This window comes from Pseudophryne corroboree, chromosome 6 (genome assembly GCF_028390025.1).
Source record: "Pseudophryne corroboree isolate aPseCor3 chromosome 6, aPseCor3.hap2, whole genome shotgun sequence".
In the NCBI taxonomy this organism is placed as follows: Eukaryota; Metazoa; Chordata; class Amphibia; order Anura; family Myobatrachidae; genus Pseudophryne; species Pseudophryne corroboree.
This window is the reverse complement of record NC_086449.1, coordinates 640,630,847-640,653,951: the sequence shown is the minus strand read 5'-3', so window position 1 is coordinate 640,653,951 and position 23,105 is coordinate 640,630,847. Positions and strand designations below refer to the sequence as shown.

The window sequence follows — 23,105 nt, the reverse complement described above, 5'->3', positions numbered from 1 at the left end:
TGTCCTCTGGCAGGAAAGGGTACGCCATTAGTAACTTTTTAGAAATTACCAGTTTCTTATCAGGAGAAGCCCACGCTTCTTCACACACTTCATTTAATTTATCAGATGGGGGAAAAACCACTGGTAGTTTTTTCTCCCCAAACATTATACCCTTTTTTGTGGTACCTGGGGTAACATCAGAAATGTGCAAGACATTTTTCATTGCCGCAATCATATAACGGGTGGCTCTATTGGAATGTACAGTAGTCTCCTCGTCGTCGACACTGGAGTCGGTATCCGTGTCGACGTCTGTGTCTGCCATCTGAGGTAGCGGGCGTTTTAGAGCCCCTGATGGCTTTTGAGACGCATGGGCAGGCACGAGCTGAGAAGCCGGCTGTCCCACATCTGTTATGTCGTCAAATCTCTTATGTAAAGAGTCGACACTGTCACGTAATTACTTCCACATTACCATCCATTCAGGTGTCGGCCCCGCAGGGGGTGACATCACATTTATCGGCACCTGCTCCGCCTCCACATAAGCCTCCTCATCAAACATGTCGACACAGCCGTACCGACACACCGCACACACACAGGAAATGCTCTGACTGAGGACAGGACCCCACAAAAGCCCTTTGGGGAGACAGAGGGAGAGTATGCCAGCACACACCAGAGCGCTATATAACACAGGGATTAACACTATAACTGAGTGATTTTTCCCCTATAGCTGCTTATATATATGTAATACTGCGCCTAAGTTTAGTGCCCCCCTCTCTTTTTAACCCTTTGAGCCTGAAAACTACAGGGGAGAGCCTGGGGAGCTGTCTTCCAGTTGCACTGTGAAGAGAAAATGGTGCCAGTGTGCTGAGGGAGATAGCCCCGCCCCTATTTCAACTGCCTTTCTCCCACTTTTACTGGATCTCTGGCAGGGGTATTTTTACACCTATATAGCCTTCCTGACTATATATGGTGTAGATTTGCCAGCCAAGGTATATTATATTGCTGCTCAGGGCGCCCCCCCCAGCGCCCTGCACCCATCAGTGACCGGAGTGTGAGGTGTGCATGAGGAGCAATGGCGCACAGCTGCAGTGCTGTGCGCTACCTTGTTGAAGACCGAAGTCTTCTGCCGGCGATATTCCGGACCAACTTCTTGCTTCTGGCTCTGTAAGGGGGACGGCGGCGCGGCTCCGGGACCGGACGATCGAGGTCGGGCCCTGTGTTCGATCCCTCCGGAGCTAATGGTGTCCAGTAGCCTAAGAAGCCCAAGCTAGCTGCAAGCAGGTAGGTTCGCTTCTTCTCCCCTTAGTCCCTCGTAGCAGTGAGTCTGTTGCCAGCAGATCTCACTGAAAATAAAAAACTTAAACTATTACTTTCTTTCTAGGAGCTCAGGAGAGCCTCCTAGTGTGCATCCAGCTCGGCCGGCCACAAGATTCTAACTGAGGTCTGGAGGAGGGTCATAGGGGGAGGAGCCAGTGCACACCAGGTAGTCCTAAAGCTTTCTTTAGTTGTGCCCAGTCTCCTGCGGAGCCGCTATTCCCCATGGTCCTTACGGAGTCCCAGCATCCACTTAGGACGTCAGAGAAACACCCAAATCCAAAACACACCCCGAATCGGACAAAAATTCTTAAGGGAGGTTTTGCCAAAACGCGTCCGACTCCAAAACACGTCCGCTGAACCAAAACACAAAACACGAAAAATGCCCGCTGCGCATTTTGAGACCCATGTGAAGTTTACACAGATTATCTCACTGGGATCGGTATGAAATACCTCCAATTAAAATCCCGACGTTCAAAATCCCGACACCAATTGACAGATGGTCAAAATCCGGATTTTGACCTTGTCGGGATTTTGACCATCGGTCAATTGGTGTTGGGATTTTGAATGTCGGGATTTTGATTGGAGGTAAACTGACTGCATCCCATCTCACTGTATAGCAAAAAGTCGCTGCCGTAGCTGTTTATAGTCGCATTAAGCAATATCCAGCCAACTCACGGCTAATTGCACCGGGCAGATGTGACTGAGATGGAAATTTGAAGTGAATGGATGGGGCGATGCTAGCCGCCATAGCCCCTAGAAGATTCAGGGGGGGGGGGGGGGCGCCGGTTCAATTAGCCTCGTTAATATAACAGGGGTGAAAAAGGTTGGTAACTTCGGGCTTTAACGCCTGGGGCTATTCAATACCAGTGCCTTTTTCATCCGGGACCCATTTAAACAACTGTTAATTCACACATAGAATCAATGATAAATTCGCACACACGTTATCACGCTGGTTATCAGGGATTTCTTTTTGAACCTCAAGCTCAAAATAAGATCTCCCTTTAACTGCAGACTGCAGGCTGCCTTCGGAGCTAATTGAATAACTCCAGGGGATAATTATCCTGCAGTAAATTACTGTGGCTAACTGAATTCCCCACCCAGGTGACTTTGATATTGTGAAATAAATTTAAGGTGCTTTTTTAATTCTCCTGCCACCAACTGAGACTGAAACGTTACGCCACATAAAACATTATATGCTACAAAATACAACAACGAAGTCCCAGCGCTTCCAAGCCACCAAGCTTAACCAGTTTTTATATAATTATAATTGTAATGCTGCTCCCAATTTAGCAGTACTGTCCTGCCAATAGTATACAAGAAAAAAAATAAGATCAATAGATCAATTTATCAAGAGAGCGCATTAGTAATTTATTATATTAATAAATTTCCATAAAAATTATACGGTTTAAAATACACACACGCACAGTAAAAATTACATACAATATTACTCTGTAATGGCAATAAAAAAACTATAGCTCCTATAATGAATAAGGAGTGGTTATGATCACCATTTGTTTATAATTTCCTTATTTCAGCTGGATCCAATTCTTTTGATGTGCATAAAAGGGCTAATTGTTAAATGCTTGTAACAAACAGTATACCGTCCACGTCTCCTTTAGGGTACACCTGTTATTGGCAAGTTAAATCCCTGGTGCTAGAATCAATGAGCATTGTCCACCTTATAACGCCTTTACAGGTAACAGCACAGAAGGACTAAGGGCCTAATTCAGAGTTGATCGCAGCAGCAAATTTGTTAGCAGTTGGGCAAAACCATGCGCACTGTAGGGGGGCAGATATAACATGTGCAGAGAGAGTTAGATTTGGGTGGGGTGTGTTCAAACTGAAATTTAAATTGCAGTGTAAAAATAAACAACCATTATTTACCCTGCACAGAAACAAAATAACCCCCCAAATCTAACTCTCTCTGCAAATATATATTATATCTGCACCCCCCCCCCCCCCCCCCCCCCCCCCCCATCCTGCAGTGCACATGGTTTTGCCCAACTGCTAACAAATTTGCTGTGCGATCAAAACTGGATTACCCCCTATATGTGATGAGGAGACACACTGTGTAGCACGGGTGTCAGAACATTTTTAGGTGGGGGGGGGGGGCAAGATATAATATCAGTTTGGCGCCCCTAAATCACTAAATGTCGGCCCCTCTGTGTTATATGTCATAACAAAAATGGAGAGAGAGATGGAGAGTGAGGACACATGGGAAAGAGATATATGAGGAGCGACATGGCGACAGGGAGATGGAGAGAGAAAGAGGGGCATATCATCAGTAGCAGAATGTGAAAGGTTCTGCAGGGGCTATGGCGTGCTCCCAGGCCGTAGGCAGGGGTCCGGCAAAAATATGGTGGGCATTGGGGAGAGGGGGAGAGGATAGGCAATGACAATGCGGCTGATGCAGGACGGTGAGAGGCAAGGTGCATAAGTAAAACTTTGTGGTAAAAAAATCTTGAAAGGACTCCCCTACCCCAAGTTTTGTCACTGCAATGCCCCTTAGGGGAGCAGGAGAGAGATAGAGACAAAGCAGGTATCAGGAGGAAAGAGAGAGACAAGCGAGAAAGAGAGAAAGATGAGAGAGTGTCAGGGGGAGAGTGTGTCAGAGAGAAAGAGAGACAGTGTCAGGGGGAGAGAGACTCAGAGAGAGAGAGAGAGAGAGAGAGAGAGAGACTGTTGGGGGGGGAGAGAGAGAGGAAGAGACAGTGTCAGGGATTGAGAGAGGGCGAAAGAGATAGTGTCAAAGAGAGGGGGAGAGAGAGAGAGACAGTGTCACACACAGAGAGAGAGAGAGTGTGCCAGGAAGAGAGTGAGGGAGCAGGGCTGGCAACAGAAATAAATATATATATATATATATATTATACATATATACACACACACAGTATATGGGTTGCGGTTAAAATAGCAAAGCATTCCTGATATTATTCTCCGCAGCTACTGTCATTCATCCCTTTGTAGTCTGTGGGCTACACATCGAATTGCTGACCAGCCAGAGGGTTCCCCTGGAACCCTCCCCCGAAGTAACCTCTGTGCGTGTGCGGTCTGAGCTGACCGTGCATGCGCAGAAGTCCCAGCAGACACCACAGCACATCGCAGGGATGTGTCCCTGTCTGTGCTGCATTATACATTCAGGAAGGTAAGGGGGTCTATTGGAGCTAATCAATTGTTGCTACAATAGACACCCATTAGCAGGCAATGGGCATCTGATCGGCACAACAATTGAATAGCTCTGATAGACAGCCATTGCTAAAGACGTCCAGCGGGGGGTGGAAAAAACTATTGAATTGACTCCACAATTTGAGAAATAGCAAAAACTGGATCCTCAACCCTTAGGGCTGTATCACACGCACCGGTTTCTCCCGCATGGCAAAAAGCCCTTCGTCCGGCTTTTTGCCATCCAGCAGAGTCTTTCACACACAACGGCTTTGAGCCGTGTGTAATGCTGTGCGCATGCGCAGCATTAGACACGGCTTGGAAAAAAACGTGTGTGAAAGCTCCCCTTTACACACATGGTCCACGGCTGCAAAGACGGCCCGGCAGCCGTACCTTCCAGTGGATATTTCCGGCTGCAACCCTGCAGCCGGGCTGGGGCCGTGCAGTGTGAAAGGACCCTACACCTCACACTGTTCGTTACAAGGCTTTTTCCCAGCCGGCTCGTGTGTCTCAGCCTTAAATGGTGTGGTGTAAATGATATAATCAGTAATAGTGTTAATGCAGGCAATAATAATACTGTGACTATGTAGTTGTTTCAAACACACCATTGTACACATCTACGCCATATTGTATCTTGACTTGTGTATTTGCAAGTGTATCTGTACATTTTCAGTAACCTTTATTGCCTGCACTAACATTGGCACTTATTATATAATTTACACCATACTATTAAGGATTGAACGCTCTGTCTTTGCTGTGTTTCTAATTCTTCCTGGGAGGTTGGACCACCTCTCCACAGCACCATTACCTGAATCCTTACACTTATCCACCTCAGTGCGCAGGGACCCCCATTTTGTCTACTTGGACTATAACATAATGATTAATGATGCCAGCATATATGCCTCAGGCAGGTGGGCATCACAAGATGGATGTGACAGTGGGTAATCACTGTACCAGGGCGCATATGGGCACAGAGAAGAGACACCCAGCAGTCAGCGTTTAATGATCTGCTCACTGGCTGTATGGGGGGGGGGGGGGGAGGAGCGACAGGGTAGGTGGTGCTGACTCCACAAGTGCCTGGGATAAATGAGGAATGCACCAGCTCTTACCTTACCAACAGCTCCCAGCACTGAGGATGAAATGACTGCTACAGTGCAGCTAAAGTGTCCGCGGTGACCACTCTCTCTCAGAGCGCATCCATCCCGGGTAAAAAAGCGAACGCGTCATGGTGTCCATCATCTCTCATGCAGACCCGTCTCCCGGCATTTCCGGACTTGCGCATGCGCGGTCCAGGGTTTCACAGTGAAGACACTGAAAACCGGGAGGTCTGGCAACAACTGCGGGGCAGCGTGAGGCGCCGTTAAAAAACGGGAGCCTCCAGCTGAATGCGGGAGGGTAGGTAAGCTTGCAGTGAGGCAGGGCGATGAGGAGTAGAGTGAGCTGCTGCTGCTGCACTACAGCTGTAAAGTGCGGCAGCGGTATTTCTGCTCCCCTACTACACCGGATAGGCGCCTCCCTCATTTTTGCGGGGGGCGAGCAGCCCCCCCCCCCCCATTCCGACGCCCCTGCTGTGTAGTAGGATTCAAAGCCCTGATTGCGGTCAGATAATGTATCTAAGAGGCAGGGCAGGGAGGGCGCTGTGAGTGCTGGAAATCACAGGGTTATGCCTGACCCATCTCTGCAGAATGCTGCTGCACTTGTCATGTATAGGAGTTCAACGTATTACTTCCAGCCGGGAGAGGAGTTTATTTGCAGACCTCTTGGTTAGATAATTTAGCATACCTGCCGTTCCTTGATTCGCCGGCATGATTATTGGTAAGAATGAACTCCAAAATACTTGGTGATTCGCTGAAAATAAGTTCAGAGGATCCTCTGATGAAACTGCCATTGCATATTGGCGGAGAAACATGTAAGGAAAGAGAATTAGGCATTATGGACTTATTTTCTCAGCGGGTCACAGAGTATTTTGGAGTTCATTCTTCCCAACCATCACGCTGGCTGGGGGTGGCCCATCAGGTGATCCTTTTTTTTTTATGTAGAACCAGCGGTGCTACCTCCTGTACTTTAGTGAAGCCGGTCAGGCAACTTTTACCAAGATGGCTGCTGGAGAGTCAATGTGCATGCGCAAGCCCAAACATTTCACTGTGTTAGTGGTGCAGTGCTAAATGGATGTGCAGCACCCAGCTCCGCAATGTGAGTACCTATTACTGCAGTGTTGCCACTGTTGGTTGGTCTCATTACAGCTACTACTGCTGTTACTACGGTTACTGCTATTTACACAATAAACATCAAGCCTGTCTGAGGATCTCTGCGTGGCCTAAACTCTATTTCTCTATCGTCCTAAGTGGATGCTGGGGTTCCTGAAAGGACCATGGGGAATAGCGGCTCCGCAGGAGACAGGGCACAAAAAAGTAAAGCTTTTACCAGATCAGGTGGTGTGCACTGGCTCCTCCCCCTATGACCCTCCTCCAGACTCCAGTTAGATTTTGTGCCCGAACGAGAAGGGTGCAATCTAGGTGGCTCTCCTAAAGAGCTGCTTAGAGAAAGTTTAGCTTAGGTTTTTTACTTTACAGTGAGTCCTGCTGGCAACAGGATCACTGCAACGAGGGACTTAGGGGAGAAGTAGTGAACTCACCTGCGTGCAGAGTGGATTTGCTGCTTGGCTACTGGACACTAGCTCCAGAGGGACGATCACAGGTACAGCCTGGATGGTCACCGGAGCCGCGCCGCCGGCCCCCTTGCAGACGCTGAAGAGAGAAGAGGTCCAAAATCGGCGGCTGAAGACTCCTGAGTCTTCATAAAGGTAGCGCACAGCACTGCAGCTGTGCGCCATTTTCCTCTCAGCACACTTCACACAACAGTCACTGAGGGTGCAGAGCGCTGGGGGGGGCGCTCTGAGAGGCAAATAAAAACCTTATTAGAGGCAAAAAATACCTCACATATAGCCCACAGAGGCTATATGGAGATATTTAACCCCTGCCTAACTTCAAAAATAGCGGGAGACGAGGCCGCCGAAAAAGGGGCGGGGCCTATCTCCTCAGCACACAGCGCCATTTTCTCTCACAGAAAAGCTGGAGAGAAGGCTCCCAGGCTCTCCCCTGCACTGCACTACAGAAACAGGGTTAAAACAGAGAGGGGGGGCACTGATTTTGGCGATATTGTATATATATAAAAGATGCTATAAGGGAGAAACACTTATATAAGGTTGTCCCTATATAATTATAGCGTTTTTGGTGTGTGCTGGCAGACTCTCCCTCTGTCTCCCCAAAGGGCTAGTGGGTCCTGTCCTCTGTCAGAGCATTCCCGGTGTGTGTGCTGTGTGTCGGTACGTGTGTGTCGACATGTATGAGGACGATGTTGGTGAGGAGGCGGAGAAATTGCCTGTAATGGTGATGTCACTCTCTAGGGAGTCGACACCGGAATGGATGGCTTATTTAGAGAATTACGTGAGAATGTCAACACGCTGCAAGGTCGGTTGACGACATGAGACGGCCGACAATCTATTAGGACCGGTCCAGGCGTCTCAGAAACACCGTCAGGGGTTTTAAAAAACGCCCATTTACCTCAGTCGGTCGACACAGACACAGACACGGACACTGAATACAGTGTCGACGGTGAATAAACAAACGTATTTCTCATTAGGGCCACACGTTAAGGGCAATGAAGGAGGTGTTACGTGTTTCTGATACTACAAGTACCACAAGAAAGGGTATTATGTGGGAGTGAAAAAACTACCTGTAGTTTTTCCTGAATCAGATAAAATAAAATGAAGTGTGTGATGATGCGTAGGGTTACCCCGATAGCAAATATTGGCGTTATACCCTTTCCCGCCAGAAATTAGGGTACGTTGGGAAACACCCCTTAGGGTGATAAGGCGCTCACACGCTTATCAAGTGGCGTTACCGTCTCCAGATACGGCCGCCCTCAAGGAGCCAGCTGATAGGAAGCTGGAAAAATATCCTAAAAAGTATATACACACATACGGTGGTTATACTGCGACCAGCGATCGCCATCAGCCTGGAGATGCAGTGCTGGGTTGGCTTGGTCGGATTCCCTGACTGAAAATATTTTATTCATGTAGAGCATTTAATAGGATGCATTCTATATATATGTATGTGAGATGCACAGAGGGATATTTGCTCTCTGGCATCAAGATAAGTGCGTTGTCCATATCTCCCAGAAGATGTCAGGGACACGACAGTGGTCAGGTGATACAGATCCCATACGGCAGATGGAAGTATTGCTGTATAAAGGGAAGGAGTTATTTGGGGGTCGGTCCATCGGACCTGGGGACCACAGCAACAGCTGGGAAATCCAACCTTTTTTACCCCAAGTTACATCTCAGCTAAAAAAGACACCGTCTTTTCAGCCTCAATCTTTCCTTTCCCATGAGGGCATGCAGGCAAAAGGCCAGTCATATCTGCCCAGACATAGAGGTAAGGGAAGTAGACTGCAGCAGGCAGCCCTTTCCCAGGAAAAGAAGCCCTCCACCGCGTCTGCCAAGTCCTCAGCATGACGCTGGGGCCGTGCAAGCGGACTCAAGGTGGGGGGGTAGTCTCAAGAGTCTCAGGGCGCAGTGGGATCACTCGCAAGTTGACCCCTAGATCGTACAAGTATTATCCCAGGGGTAAAGATTGGAGAGTCGAGACATCTTCTCCTCGCAGCTTCCTGAAGTCTGCTTTACCAACGGCTCCCTCCGACAGGGAGGCAGCATTGGAAACAATTCACAAGCTGTATATCCAGCAGGTGATAATCAAAGTACCCCTCCTACGACAAGGAAAAGGGTATTATTTTTCCACACTATATTGTGGTACTGAAGCCAGACGGCTTGGTGACACATAGTCTAAATCTAAAATGTTTTGAACACTTACATAAAAGGTTCAAATCGAGATAAAGTCACTCAGAGCAGTGATAGCGAACCGGAAAAAAGGGGACTATATGGTGTCCCTGGACATCAAGGATTACCTCCATGTCCAAAATTTGTCCTTCTCATCAAGGGTACCTCTGGTTCGTGGTACAGAACTGTCAATATCAGTTTCAGACGATGCCGTTTGAATTATCCACGGCACCCCGGGCCTTTTTACCAAGGTAATGGCCGAAAAGATGTTTCTTCAAAGAAAAAAGGCATCTAAATTATCCCTTACTTGCACGACCTAAAAAGGGCAAGTTCCAGAGAACAGTTGGAGGTCGGAAGAGCACTATCTAAAGTAGTTCTTCGACGGCACGACTGGATTCTAAATATTCCAAGAATCGCAGCTGTTTTCCGACGATACGTCTGCTGTTCCTAGGGATGATTCTGGACACGGTTCAGAAAAAGGTTTTTCTTCCCGAGGAAAAAGCCAAGGAGTTATCCGACCTGTCAGGAACCTCCTAAAACCAGGAAAGGTGTCTGTACATCAATGCACAAGAGTCCTGGGAAAAATGGTGGCTTTTTACGAAGCAATTCCATTCGGCAGATTCCATGCAAGAATTTTCCAAAGGGATCTGTTGGACAAATGGTCAGGGTCGCATCCTCAGATGCACCTGCGAATAACCCTGTCGCCAAGGACAAGGGTATATCTTCTGTGGTGGTTGCAAAAGGCTCATCTATTGGAGGGCCGCAGATTCGGCATACAGGATTTGATCCTGGTGACCACGGACGCCAGCCTGAGAGGTTGGGGAGCAGTCACACAAGGAAGAAACTTCCAGGGGGTATGGACGAACCTGGAAAAGTCTATTCACATAAACATTCTGGTACTAAGAGCAATCTAAAATGCTCTAAGCCAGGCGGAACCACTCCTGCAAGGAAAACCGGTGTTGATTCAGTCGGACAACATCACGGCGGTCGCCCATGTAAACAGACAGGGCGGCACAAGAAGCAGGAGTGCAATGGCAGAAGCTGCCAAGATTCTTCGCTGGGCGGAGAATCACGTAATAGCACTGTCAGCAGTGTTCTTCCCGGGCGTGGACAACTGGGAAGCAGACTTCCTCAGCAGACACGATATACACCCGGGAGAGGGGGGTCTTCATCCAGAAGTCTTCCACATGCTAATAAACTGTTGGGAAAGACCAATGGTAGACATGATGGCGTCTCGCCTCAACAAGAAACTGGACAAGTATTGCGCCAGGTCAAGAGATCCACAGGCAATAGCTGTGGACGCACTGGTAACACCTTGGGTGTACAAATCAGTATATGTGTTTCCTCCTCTGCCTCTCATACCAAAGGTATTGAAGATTATACGGTGAGGAGGAGTAAGAAATACTAGTGGCTCCGGATTGGCCAAGAAGGACTTGGTACCCGGAACTTCAAGAGTTGGTCACGGACGACCCGTGCCCTCTACTTCTGAGAAGGGACCTGCTACAACAGGGTCCCTGTCTCTTTCAAGACTTACCGCGGCTGCGTTTGACGGCATGGCGGTTGAACGCCAGATCCTAAAAGGGAAAGGCATTCCAGAAGAAGTCATTCCTACCTTGATTAAGGCAAGGAAGGAAGTCACCGCGAAACATTATCACCGCATTTGGCGAAAATATGTCGCGTGGTGCGAGGATCGGAGTGTTCCGACGGAGGAATTTCAACTGGGTCGTTTCCTACATTTCCTACAATCAGGATTGTCTAGGGGTCTCAAATTGAGATCTATTAAGGTTCAAATTTCGGCCCTGTCAATATTCTTCCAAAAAGAATTGGCCTCAGTTCCTGAGGTACAGACTTTTGTTAAAGGAGTACTGCATATACAGCCTCCTGTGGTGCCTCCGGTGGCACCGTGGGATCTAAATGTAGTTTTAGATTTCCTCAAATCCCATTGGTTTGAACCATTGAAAAAGGTGGATTTTAAATATCTCACATGGAAAGTGACTATGTTACTGGCCCTGGCTTCCGCCAGGAGAGTATCTGAATTGGCGGCTTTATCTTATAAAAGCCCTTATCTAATCTTCCATTCGGATAGGGCAGAACTGAGGACTCGTCCGCATTTTCTCCCTAAGGTGGTATCAGCGTTTCACCTGAACCAACCTATTGTGGTGCCTGCGGCCACTGGCGACTTGGAGGACTCCAAGTTGTTGGACGTTGTCAGAGCCTTAAAAATATACATTTCAAGGACGGCTGAAGTCAGAAAATCTGACTCGCTGTTGATACTATATGCACCCAACAAGTTGGGTGCCCCTGCTTCTAAGCAGACGTTTGCTCGTTGGATTTGTAACACAATTCAACTTGCTCATTCTGTGGCAGGCCTGCCACAGCCTAAATCTGTTAAGGCCCATTCCACAAGGAAGGTGGGCTCATCTTGGGCGGCTGCCCGAGGGGTCTCGGCATTACAATTCTGCCGAGCAGCTACGTGGTCGGGGGAAAACACGTTTGTAAAATTCTACAAATTTGATACCCTGGCAAAAGAGGACTTGGAATTCTCTCATTCGGTGCTGCAGAGTCATCCGCACTCTCCCGCCCGTTTGGGAGCTTTGGTATAATCCCCATGGTCCTTTCAGGAACCCCAGCATCCACTTAGGACGATAGAGAAAATAAGAATTTACTTACCGATAATTCTATTTCTCGGAGTCCGTAGTGGATGCTGGGCGCCCATCCCAAGTGCGGATTATCTGCAATACTGTACATAGTTATTGTTAACAAATTCGGGTTATATTGTTAAGGAGCCATCTTTAAGAGGCTCTTTCTGTTATCATACTGTTAACTGGGTTTAGATCACAAGTTGTACGGTGTGATTGGTGTGGCTGGTATGAGTCTTACCCGGGATTCAAATTGCCTCCCTTATTGTGTACGCTCGTCCGGGCACAGTACCTAACTGGAGTCTGGAGGAGGGTCATAGGGGGAGGAGCCAGTGCACACCACCTGATCTGGTAAAAGCTTTACTTTTTTGTGCCCTGTCTCCTGCGGAGCCGCTATTCCCCATGGTCCTTTCAGGAACCCCAGCATCCACTACGGACTCCGAGAAATAGAATTATCGGTAAGTAAATTCTTATTTTCACAATTCCACTGGTGTCTATTGCTAACCTTCTAGTTCTAGGTTTCATACCAAGAGAACATATCAACATCCCACATATACTGAAAGTGTGGGCAAGTGTGGATGAACATAATAATTGGAGGGAAATCCGAACCTCAAGGTTTTCCTGGCATCCCCACACAGTTCAGGGAACCTGTAATTAGCGTTTGTGATACCCATGATAAGGACGCATTTAGATGGCTTTCCTGTTGCTGATGTAATTTCTGAGCAAAATATTTCTTGTAATATCAGGACTCTGTAAACAGTGGTTACTCCAAAAGATATTACTGTACTAATCTGGTAATCAGTTGTGTAAAATAACTTTTACAATCTAAAATCTGAATACATTTATTCTGTCATTGACCTTTCCATGAAACCTGAGTTTTTTTATGCAGATGGTCTAAAGTGTCATTATGAACATTACATTGATAACGGTCTGGCACTGTTTCAATTCCTCCCCTCTGACATCACATCTCATAAGGAAGGGAAACTGTGACAAGATCACAAAAATACTGATATAATCAGTAGATACTTCACTAATTTTAAAACAGAATGGTCAAAAGATCTATCTAAAGTCTGCTATGTGTCATAGTAAATAAAATGCTCTTCCTGTCTGTCCCTACACAACAGTGGAAAGAATTACTGTAAATTTGATGTGATTCAGCTATTTTAAATTTTATACGTCTTCTACATTTAAGTTTATCATTATAATTTATTAGGCAAAATGGCAATCATCGCCAGCCAAGATAAATGTTATGAGTACTAATGACAGAGTCAAATGCTGGATCACCTTTCTTTCCACTGCTCCGCCCCCTATTATGACTAATACTCGCCCCATCCCAACCTCCCACGTGCACCACTATGTCCTGCCCCCAGTCCTGTGGTGCTAGGTCTGTCCTATCTCCCTTGCAGTGGAATCTATTGAGGCACGCGCCCCGGCTCCCACTGTGTGTGCATTCAGGAGGCAGGACAGACCTTTGCAACATTGTATAGTAAGGTTGTATCCTAAAACTGATTGGTCCTCAGTATGGGTAGTTTGAACGGGTGGTCTTCTGTATGCCGGCGGTCGGGCTCCCGGCGCTCAGTATACCGGCGCCGGGAGCCCGACAGCCGGCATACCGACACTTATTTTCCCTCGTGGGGGTCCACGACCCCCATAGAGGGAGAATAAAATAGTGTGGCGCGCGTAGCGCGCCACCGTGCCCGTAGCGTGGCGAGCGCAGCGAGCCCGCAAGGGGCTCATTTGCGCTCGCCACGCTGTCGGTAAGCCGGCGGTCGGGCTCCCGGCGTCGGGATGCTGGTCGCCGGGAGCCCGACCGCCGGCCAGCCGTAGTGAACCCGTTTGAACAATCCAGATACAAATACATTTAAACTGAATACATGTAATATTGGAAAGAAAATGTTCATTTTTTTAATCCTTTTCTCCATGTTTGTTATTGCCATCTGTGTTTACAAAGAAGTAGCAATTGTATAGAATATGTTCAGGGACGGTTCTAGCCCTTGTGGCACCCCGGGCTAAAATAGGGGCGTGGCTTCATATAGGGGCATGGTCATTTATGCCCCCTGTAGAGTTGTGCCCCCATTTGTGCCCCCCGTTGAGTAGCGCTGCTTACGGTAAAAAAAAAAGAAAAAAGGAATGAATTAATACTTACTATCCCCGCTCCTGATTCCTGACCACTGCTGACCTCCGGCGGCGTCACTCCTCGGATCTATGAGAGACGTCATGACATCTCTCCCATAGCACAGCATAGACACTAGAGGTCAATTATGACCCCTAGCGTCTATGTGCCAGTCCCATAATACCATGCGGTGCATGATGACGTCATCGCGCACCGCACAGCAAAGGTCCTCTCCACGAAGGGAAACTAGACGGGTAGTGTCTAGTTTCCTTCACAGCCCCGGCGGGCAGTGACCAACAGTAGCAGATCTTGCCATGGCGGCGGCGCCCTCCAGATGGCGGCGGTGCCCTCCGGAAGGCGGCGGTCTGGGCAAAAATCCTGTGTGCGCATAGCAAGATCCGCTACTGAATATGTTCTATCACCAAGGGCGTAACTCCCAGGCGCATCTTCATGTACAGCAGCACCAGTATGGTTCACAGCAGGATACAAGCTGCCCCTACAATGGAGCTCTGCGACGCCCCCACTGCTGCTGCAGAAATAATCGTCTCTGACCCAGGAGTCCTGATAACACCTGCGATAGGAGACAGGATGGCTCCCGTCTGGTACCACTGAGCCTGCGCTGCAGCAAGAGACGGTGCACCCGCCACTGCTGCTAGACCGTGATATGGGACCCGCCAGTGAACACTGATTCTGCATGCTGCAGATGGCTGAATCTTGTGAGTTTGAACCTGACGCACCTGCCATTGTCACACAGCGCAGCTTGAGCTCTACCAATACACTGTGGGCTCCGGTCGCTGTTGACCGGCTGAAAGTGCCTATCTATATAATTCTGTAATACCGCTTTCACATCGCAATGTCGGTCGCACCCGGGAATTGGAAACGGGCCCTTTCCGGGTGTCAAATCTGGAGTGGCCTGTGGACCCGGTTCAAGGTTGGAAGGTACCGATTAGACTGTTTCTTTAAACAAAAGGTGGGCTTGTCGAATTAAAGTCTTTTTCGTAAGTTTATTCAGAACCGTACAGAGAGTAACCCTGCGCAGTAGGCTTTAGATAACAGACGATACTCTGGAAGGACGGTTCTTAGGGAGTCCACTACTATGATCCAGCTGTGGGAAGTTTCACCAGGGGGGAATTCGGTAACTGTGGCAGCGAGAACAAGGCACTGGGTAGTTTGCGGTACACCGGCTAAGGCAGACAAACTGGTTTGGCTAAAGCTTTAGACAGGTTTGATCCAATCCACTGAGAAGGATGAGCTAGGAAGTCGTAAGGGCCCTACTCACTTGGCGATGTGCCGCCGAGGTGCCCGACGGCCGATACGGCCGACGAGCAACCCGGCGGCGGGGGGGCAGTGACGGGGGGAGTGAAGTTTCTTCACTCCCCCCGTCACCCGGCTGCATTGAAGTGCAGGCAAATATGGACGAGATCGTCCATATTGGCCTGCATGCACAGCCGACGGGAGACCAGCGATGAACGAGCGCGGGGACGCGCATCGTTCATCGCTTAAGTCTCCACACTGAAAGATATGAACGAGTTCTTGTTCATTTATGAACGAGATCGTTCATATCTTTCAGAATATCGCCAAGTGTGTAGGGCCTATAAGAGTGGTGATTGCACTTGCCAGACCACCAAATACCGAGCCCTCACAGTATACTGTAGTAACAAGGCTGCTATGAAGCACAGAACTGCCACACAACTTCTGTGTGAGCAACAGACATTGCATCGACAATCTACAAGCCAGGAAACACCAGCTTTATTCCTGCAGGTCAACACTGATTGACCTGAGACTGCCTACTGCCTTCTCACTGGATTGGCCTTCACTGTCACATGGCCAAACCCAAGATGACGGTGCCCATAAGCCGGCCCTGCAGACCTCCCGCAGACAGCCCGATCAGGACCCTGCCAATGCCTGCCACCAGCATCCCGATCCACTACCGGTAAGACCCCGTCGCAAGGTCCGGACCGGTAAATTCTGGACCCCTTGTGCCTAAATCCCCGGACCGTGACAGTTGGATTACCATTGGGAGCAGGAATGGAGGAGGCATCGGGGGCAGATGCGGAGCTGGTGCTGGGAGATAATCTCAATGCCGTCTCTGCCTGAACGGGTCCTAGGTCGCATCGACCCAGAAACCTGTTCACACTGCACCTGACTTGGTAATAGCCCAGGAATAACCCTTCTTTATTCCTGGGTTGAAATACCAGGTCAGGTCAGGTGACCCGGGAATTAAGGAGTGACCCCTTTCACACCACACAGCGACCTGCGTCGACCTGGCAATATACAATAACACGCAAACAGCAAAGATTTTTATGTGAAGCAGAGTAGGATGTACAGGATTCAAACAAGTTTCAGATTATTAAAGTTACTAGTCCAGAGGGTATAATGAGCTCATGGAATTAAGGGGGTTATTCATGTTTGTTGGCCAACCAAGCAGTTAGCAATTGGGCAAAACCATGTTGCACTTCAAGTGGGGCAGATGTAACGTGCAGAAAGATTAGATTTGGGTGGGGTGTGTTCAATCTGAAATCTAAATTGCAGTGTAGAAATCAAGCAGCCGGTATTAACCCTGCACAGAAACAATATAACCCACTAAAATGTAAACCTCTCTGCACATATTACATCTGTCCCACCTGCAGTGCAACAGGGTTTTGCCAAATTGCTAACTTTTTAGTTTGCTAACAAACCTGAATAATACCCCTTTTCCACTTACGAGCACGGGTCGCAGCCGGGAGCCTGACACGGGAGCTGCCCCCTGCTGCGACCCGTGCTCGGCCCCTTTCCCATCAGCAGTCACAACCCGGCATATGCCGGGTTGGTGACGCTTCTAGTGACGCGGCAGGGGCGGCGCAGGGAGATCACATGATCTCCCAGCGCCACCCTTCCATACAGTGTAAATGGGAGCCGTGTCGCATCGACACGGCTCCCGTTTACACTACAACCCTATCCGGATCATTCCCGTGTCCTACCCAGGTAGATAGCCGGGTAGGATTCACGGGTCACTTGATCCGGGTTGACCCTTTTCCACTTGCAAAAAACACGGGTAAATGCGCGCCCCCGTGCATTTACCCGTGTTTTTTGAGCTAGTGGAAAAGGGGTATAACCCCCATTGTTCCTGATTATAAAAAATTACCATTTTCGGCAAAGACATTATGATGAGACTGGATTATCTGGCAGTGTTACTTAATACAAGACCCAGATGACTTGGAAGTTGGTAACAATGGGCCTAATTCAGACCTGATCACACCTCTGCAAATTTGCAGAGGATTGCGATTGGATAATCGCCGCCCAGACGGAGTGAAAAAACACCCCGTGCAAGTCTGCGTAAGGCCGTGTGAAAAGCTTTGCAAACGTGTGGCCTGCTGCAAATCCGTTCGCAACTTCCTCACCATCAAATGAATTTTCCAGTGTGTGCGCAGCCCAGGACTTATTCCTACAGTGTGAAAGAATCAGGTTGATCGGGCCAGAGCTGACATCCCACACCCTCCCTGAAAACGCTTGGGAATGCCTGCATTTTTCCAGACATTCCCAGAAAACGGTCAGTTACCACCCCCAAATGTCTGCTTTCTGTCAATCGGCCTGCATTCGCCTAGCGATCAAAAAAGACGCAGGATTCTTTCGCAGTTTGGCCTCATTCCAAAAATAAATCAACGCAAAGAAATGAAAACTTTACATTAAAGACTCTAGAGATAAAATACTTTATTAATGAAATGTACCTATTAACAACGTAAAGTACATAAACCATAGACAACAGATTCACATTACAGTTTGTCTCTTAAAAGCTCACCTTCTGTCAGCTGTGAGTTTGTAAAACATTTCAACACTACCTACTTACATGTAACTAGGTGATTCATTGCACCCTACGGGTGCTTTTCACACCATCATAAGGGGCAACGCCCCCTTGACCCTTGCACGCCCTTGTGGCATGCAATATTTGTATTATATGGAGTATTCCCTCCAATCATAATTGTGTGGGTGGTTAAATATTGCACGGACAAAGGGCCTGCGATGGTTAAGGGGTCGGGGCGGGTAATGCTTCTTCTGCTCCTCCTCCAGGAAGCAGCTAAGCTGTTGTCCTCCCTTTGGCAGCACTGTCATCTTTTACATTGATTCAGCATCCAGACATTATCCTCCACGACAGGGCCGGTGCTAGGGTGTTCGGCGCCCTCCTGCAAACTATAAATTTGCGCCCTCCCATATTCCTTTGGCGCGCGCCGGGAAAAGGGGTGTGGTCTCACAAGTAAGGGGCATGGTCACACAGTAGTACCCCCATTTAAAATTACGCCACAATGTAGCACAATCTTATTAATCTTATACGTAATGCCCCACCCGTAGTAGTAGCATCCTTATACGTAATGCCCCACCCGTAGTAGTAGCGTCCTTATACATAATGCACCCACAGTAGTAGTAGCGTCCTTATACGTAGTTCACCCACAGTAGTAGACGCGTCCTTATACGTAATACCCCCCAGTAGTAGTAGCGTCCTTATACGTAGTGCACCCCCAGTAGTAGTAGCATCCTTATACGTAGTGCACCCCCAGTAGTATTAGCGTCCTTATACATAATGCCCCCCAGTAGTAGTAGCGTCCTTATACGTAGTGCACCCCCAGTAGTATTAGCGTCCTTATACATAATGCCCCCCAGTAGTAGTAGCATCCTTATACGTAGTGCACCCCCAGTAGTATTAGCGTCCTTATACGTAGTGCACCCCCAGTAGTAGTAGCGTACTTATACGTAATGCCATCCCAGTAGTAGTAGCGTTCTTATACGTAATGCGCCCCCAGTAGTAGCACCGTCCTTATACATAATGCCCCCCGCAGTAGTAGCATCCTTATACGTAATGCCCTCCCACCAGTAGTAGTAGCATTGTTATACGTAATGCCCTCCCGGTAATAGTAGCGTCCTTATACATAATGCCCCCAAGTAATAGTATCGTCCTTATACGTAATGCCCCCCCCAGTAGTAGTAGCGTCCTTATACATAGTGCCCCCCCCCCCCCCAGTAGTAGTAGCGTCCTTATACGTAGTGCACCCCAGTAGTAGTATCGTCCTTATACGTAATGCCCCCCCCCAGTAGTAGTAGCGTCCTTATACGTAGTGCACCCCAGTAGTAGTATCATCCTTATACGCTATGCCCCCCCCCCAGTAGTAGTAGCGTCCTTATACGTAGTGCACCCCCAGTAGTAGTAGCGTCCTTATACGTAATGCCCTCCCGGTAATAGTAGCGTCTTTATACATAATGCCCCCAAGTAGTAGTATCGTCCTTATATGTAATGCCCCCCCAGTAGTAGTATCGTCCTTATATGTAATGCCCCCCCAGTAGTAGTAGCGTTCTTATACGTAGTGCACCCCAGTAGTAGTATCGTCCTTATACGTAATGCCCCCAGCCCCAGTAGTAGTAGCGTCCATACACGTAATGGCCCCCCCAGTAGTAGCGTTGTTACACGTAATGCCCCCCTGTAGTAATAGCGTCCTTATATGTAATGCCCCCCTATATGTAATGCCCCCCCCAGTAGTGGCGTCCATAGAGCGCGCGCACAGACATACCTCACACACACACACACAATTCACACACATACACACCCACCATACACACACACCATACACACACTTCTCTCTAACCCTCCACTTACCTAATCCAGTCTCCCTCTGTACAGCAGCCAGGTCCGTGTAGCTCTGCCCCTTGTGGCCCGTTTAGCCACGCCCCCTTCCATCCCATGTAGCTCCACCCCCTTCTGTCCCGTACTCGGCGCTCGTCTCTCGCACAGATGAGATGAGGTGAGGGGAGGGAGGAGGCGTTTCATGCTGCAGGTGCCTGTCATACAGTGACAGACACAGCAGTGGCAGTAGCAGCAGGGGGGACAGGACGGCGCAGCAGGGAAGGGATGCAGAGCAGGGGAAGCGCCTATCCGTCCCAGCGCCTACCTGCACTGCATCCCTTCGCTGAGCGGGTAACGCCGGGCCTGCACACACACACACACTTCTCTCTAACCCTCCACTTTCCTAATCCAGTCTCCCTCTGTACAGCAGCCAGGTCCATGTAGCTCCGCCCCCTTGTGGACCGTAGAGCCCAGGTGCTGTGTTCAGAGTCAGGGCCTCTGGGGATCTGGGCGTGGCTGTGGCAGGGAGGCACTTCTGTGACATCACATGCAGAGGAGGTTCTGGGGCTCAGAGTATACAGCGCAGGGAGGGCTATGAAATCCTTTCCGCTGCACCGCTTTCATACACATCTATGCCGGTGGCCTCAGCAGCTTTTGTTCCACCTGCGCCATGGCTAGGGAGTGCGGATTGTTGATACCGGAGGGGGCAGGCAGACTGGCAGCAGGACATAAGACGCTGCAGTAAAATTATTTTTTTTCCCTATCTACAGCACAGAGACTTGCTGCAGATGCAGTGGCATACCCTCCAACTGTACCTTAATGGCAGGTACAGCACCTTTTTTTATGGTCTGTACCAATTTTTGGCTCCCCAAACTCCCATTGAAAGTATAGGAAAAGGGACATGGCCATGCCACTTTACCCGTGGCCAGGCCCCCTTTTCGAATTTGTACCAATTTTTATGTGTAAATTGTCGGAGGGTATGTTGCTGAAGATGCAGTGGGTCTATATTGGGGTGTGGACCTGGAGCTGCAACTCCATCAGCCCCATTGTTAATCCTGCTGTGGGAACACACAGCAGCCAAAGGGCAGAGCCTCCCATTGGATGTAACCTGTGTGGTAGGGCGTTTCTCGCCCAATCAGCTGTGGACTGGGTGTGATAGAGCTGCTGCTAACTTAATGAGAGCTCCTAGCCATGCCCAGCGTTAGTCACACAGTCACAGAGTGACAGATCTGGGCTATTATATAGGAGATAGGCAGTAGGGATGGCCATCTAGTGGCCTATGTGCACACTACAGTAGTTCAATGTTATCCCACTAGAAACTAGCTTTCTGTGAGTTACAGTAGTGTCTTTTAAGTTTCCCTGTCAACTCCAGATCGTAGTAGAATATTCATGAGTAGAAGCTTCAAGAACACCAACTAGTACAGGGGTCAGTCAGAAACAAAGAGCCCAAAAATATCTATAGTAAATTTAAATAGCCAACATCATGCGCATGTCGTAGGCGTGTGCGCAAAAATGGGGTGTGGCCTAACTGGCACAAGGCCAGGCCCCATTTTTGTGCACCCACCTTCAGTATGACGATTGTAGGAGCATGACCATGTGTCACACATCTGTTTTTATTTTTAGTCACACTGGGGTGAGAAACATTGAATCAATCCAGAGCCACATAAAATATACTGAAACAAGCCAGCCTCCCCCATTTACTCTGTGCCTCTCAGCCTCCCACCCTTCACTCTGTGGCTCTCAGCTGGCTTCCCCTTCACTCTGAGCCTCTCAGCCTGCTCCCCCGTTCACCCTGTGCCTCTCAGCTTCTCAGCTACCCCCCCTTCACTCTTTGCCTCTCAGCTTGCTTTCCCTTCACTCTGAGCCTCTCAGCCTGACCCCCTTCACTGTGTGCCTCTCAGCCTTCTCCGCCTTCACGCTGTGCCTCTCAGCCTCCCACCCTTCACACTGTGCCTCCCTGCCTGCTCCCCCTTCACTCTGAGCCTCTCAGCCTGCTCTCCCTTCACTCTGTGTCTCTCAGCCTTCCCCCCTTCATTTTGTGCCTGAGCCCTTCACTCTCTGTCTCTTGGCCTGCTCTCCCTTCACTCTGTGCCTCTCAGCCTGCCCCCCTTCACTCTGTGCCTCTTAGCCTGCCCCCCCCATAATTCTGTACCTCACCCCTGCACTCTGTGTCTCTCAGCCTACTCCCCCTTTTTACTCTGTGTCTCTCTGCCTGCTCCCCTTCACTCTGTGTTTCTCAGCCTGCCCCCCATTCACTCTGTGCCTCTCAGCCAGCCTCCCTTAATTTTTTGCCTCAGCCCTTCATTCTCTGTCTTTCGGACTGCTCCCTCTTCACTCTGAGCCTTAACTTTTGATCATTTGGCTGAGATTTAAGAATTTTCTTGAACATTGCGTAAATATTGATATCGCGGCCAGTGCCAGATTAAGGTCATCATGGGCCTGGAGCTGAAATTTCTGATGGGCCTATTGTGTTCTGCTGCATGGAGTGTGAACAGCACTGCAAGCATAGGCGTGCGTGCGCACAGGCACCCCCTAATATCCGGCACCCCCCGCACGTCACACCTGTGATCCGATCATCGCGGTCTGTGTGCTGCTGTTGTAGCAGTGCTACTACAGCAGCACACAGATAGCAACGATCGGATCACTTGAATCGCTGTCCGGCGGTTACATCCCCTCCAGTTTCGCCGCCGCTGGTCAGCGGCAGCCTCATAGTCACTCACAGTGAGTGACTGCCTCGCGATGTGACATGCTGACGTCACACCGCGCGCCCTCCCTCCCTTCCTCCCTGGCCGCCTGGATGCCCTGTGTTGGTCTCCCGGCTCCGGGTCCCGCCCACCCGCCCTCAGTCTCCCTCTCCAGTCTGCGGGGGGATAGAAATCAGCATACAAGTAGGGTTGTTACTTTATGATATATATATATATATATATATATATATATGGACCAGCTGGAGATATATAATGTAAAAATATATATTTATTAGCTGGGCTAAGCAATCCGTAGTTTACTGATTGCACCTACAATCTATCAGTGCACTCAGTAAACTACTGATTACTTGGCTCTGCTGATATATATATATATATATATATATATATATATATATATATGTATTTGGGTCTGGACCGGCACTCCTCAATAAACGATTAAGTGCTCCGGTACCTCCAGTAGACATAAGGTAGTTACCACAATGAAGAAAGTCCGCGGCACTCAGAGGTTTTGTATTGCAAAACGTGTATTAAGAATTAACACTTCAAGCCTAGAAGTGTTAATTCTTAATACACGTTTTGCAATACAAAGCCTCTGAGTGCCGCGGACTTTCTTCATTGTGGTAACTATATACAGGTTGAGTATCCCTTATCCAAAATGCTTGGGACCAGAGGTATTTTGGATATCAGATTTTTCCGTATTTTGGAATAATTGCATACCATAATGAGATATCATGGTGATGGGACCTAAATCTAAGCACAGAATGCATTT

The 23,105-nt window shown here is 48.8% G+C and overlaps 1 long non-coding RNA gene across 1 annotated transcript in view; it reads right to left on the bottom strand.

The window, feature by feature from the left end:
* LOC134935543 (uncharacterized) overlaps positions 1 to 5,895 on the bottom strand; it is a 128,576-nt gene extending 122,681 nt beyond the window's left edge. The window contains exon 1 of the long non-coding RNA XR_010180235.1: positions 5,562 to 5,895. This is a non-coding gene — a long non-coding RNA (uncharacterized LOC134935543). The remainder of the gene's footprint in view (positions 1 to 5,561) is intronic.
* Between the last annotated feature and the right edge of the window lie 17,210 nt (positions 5,896 to 23,105).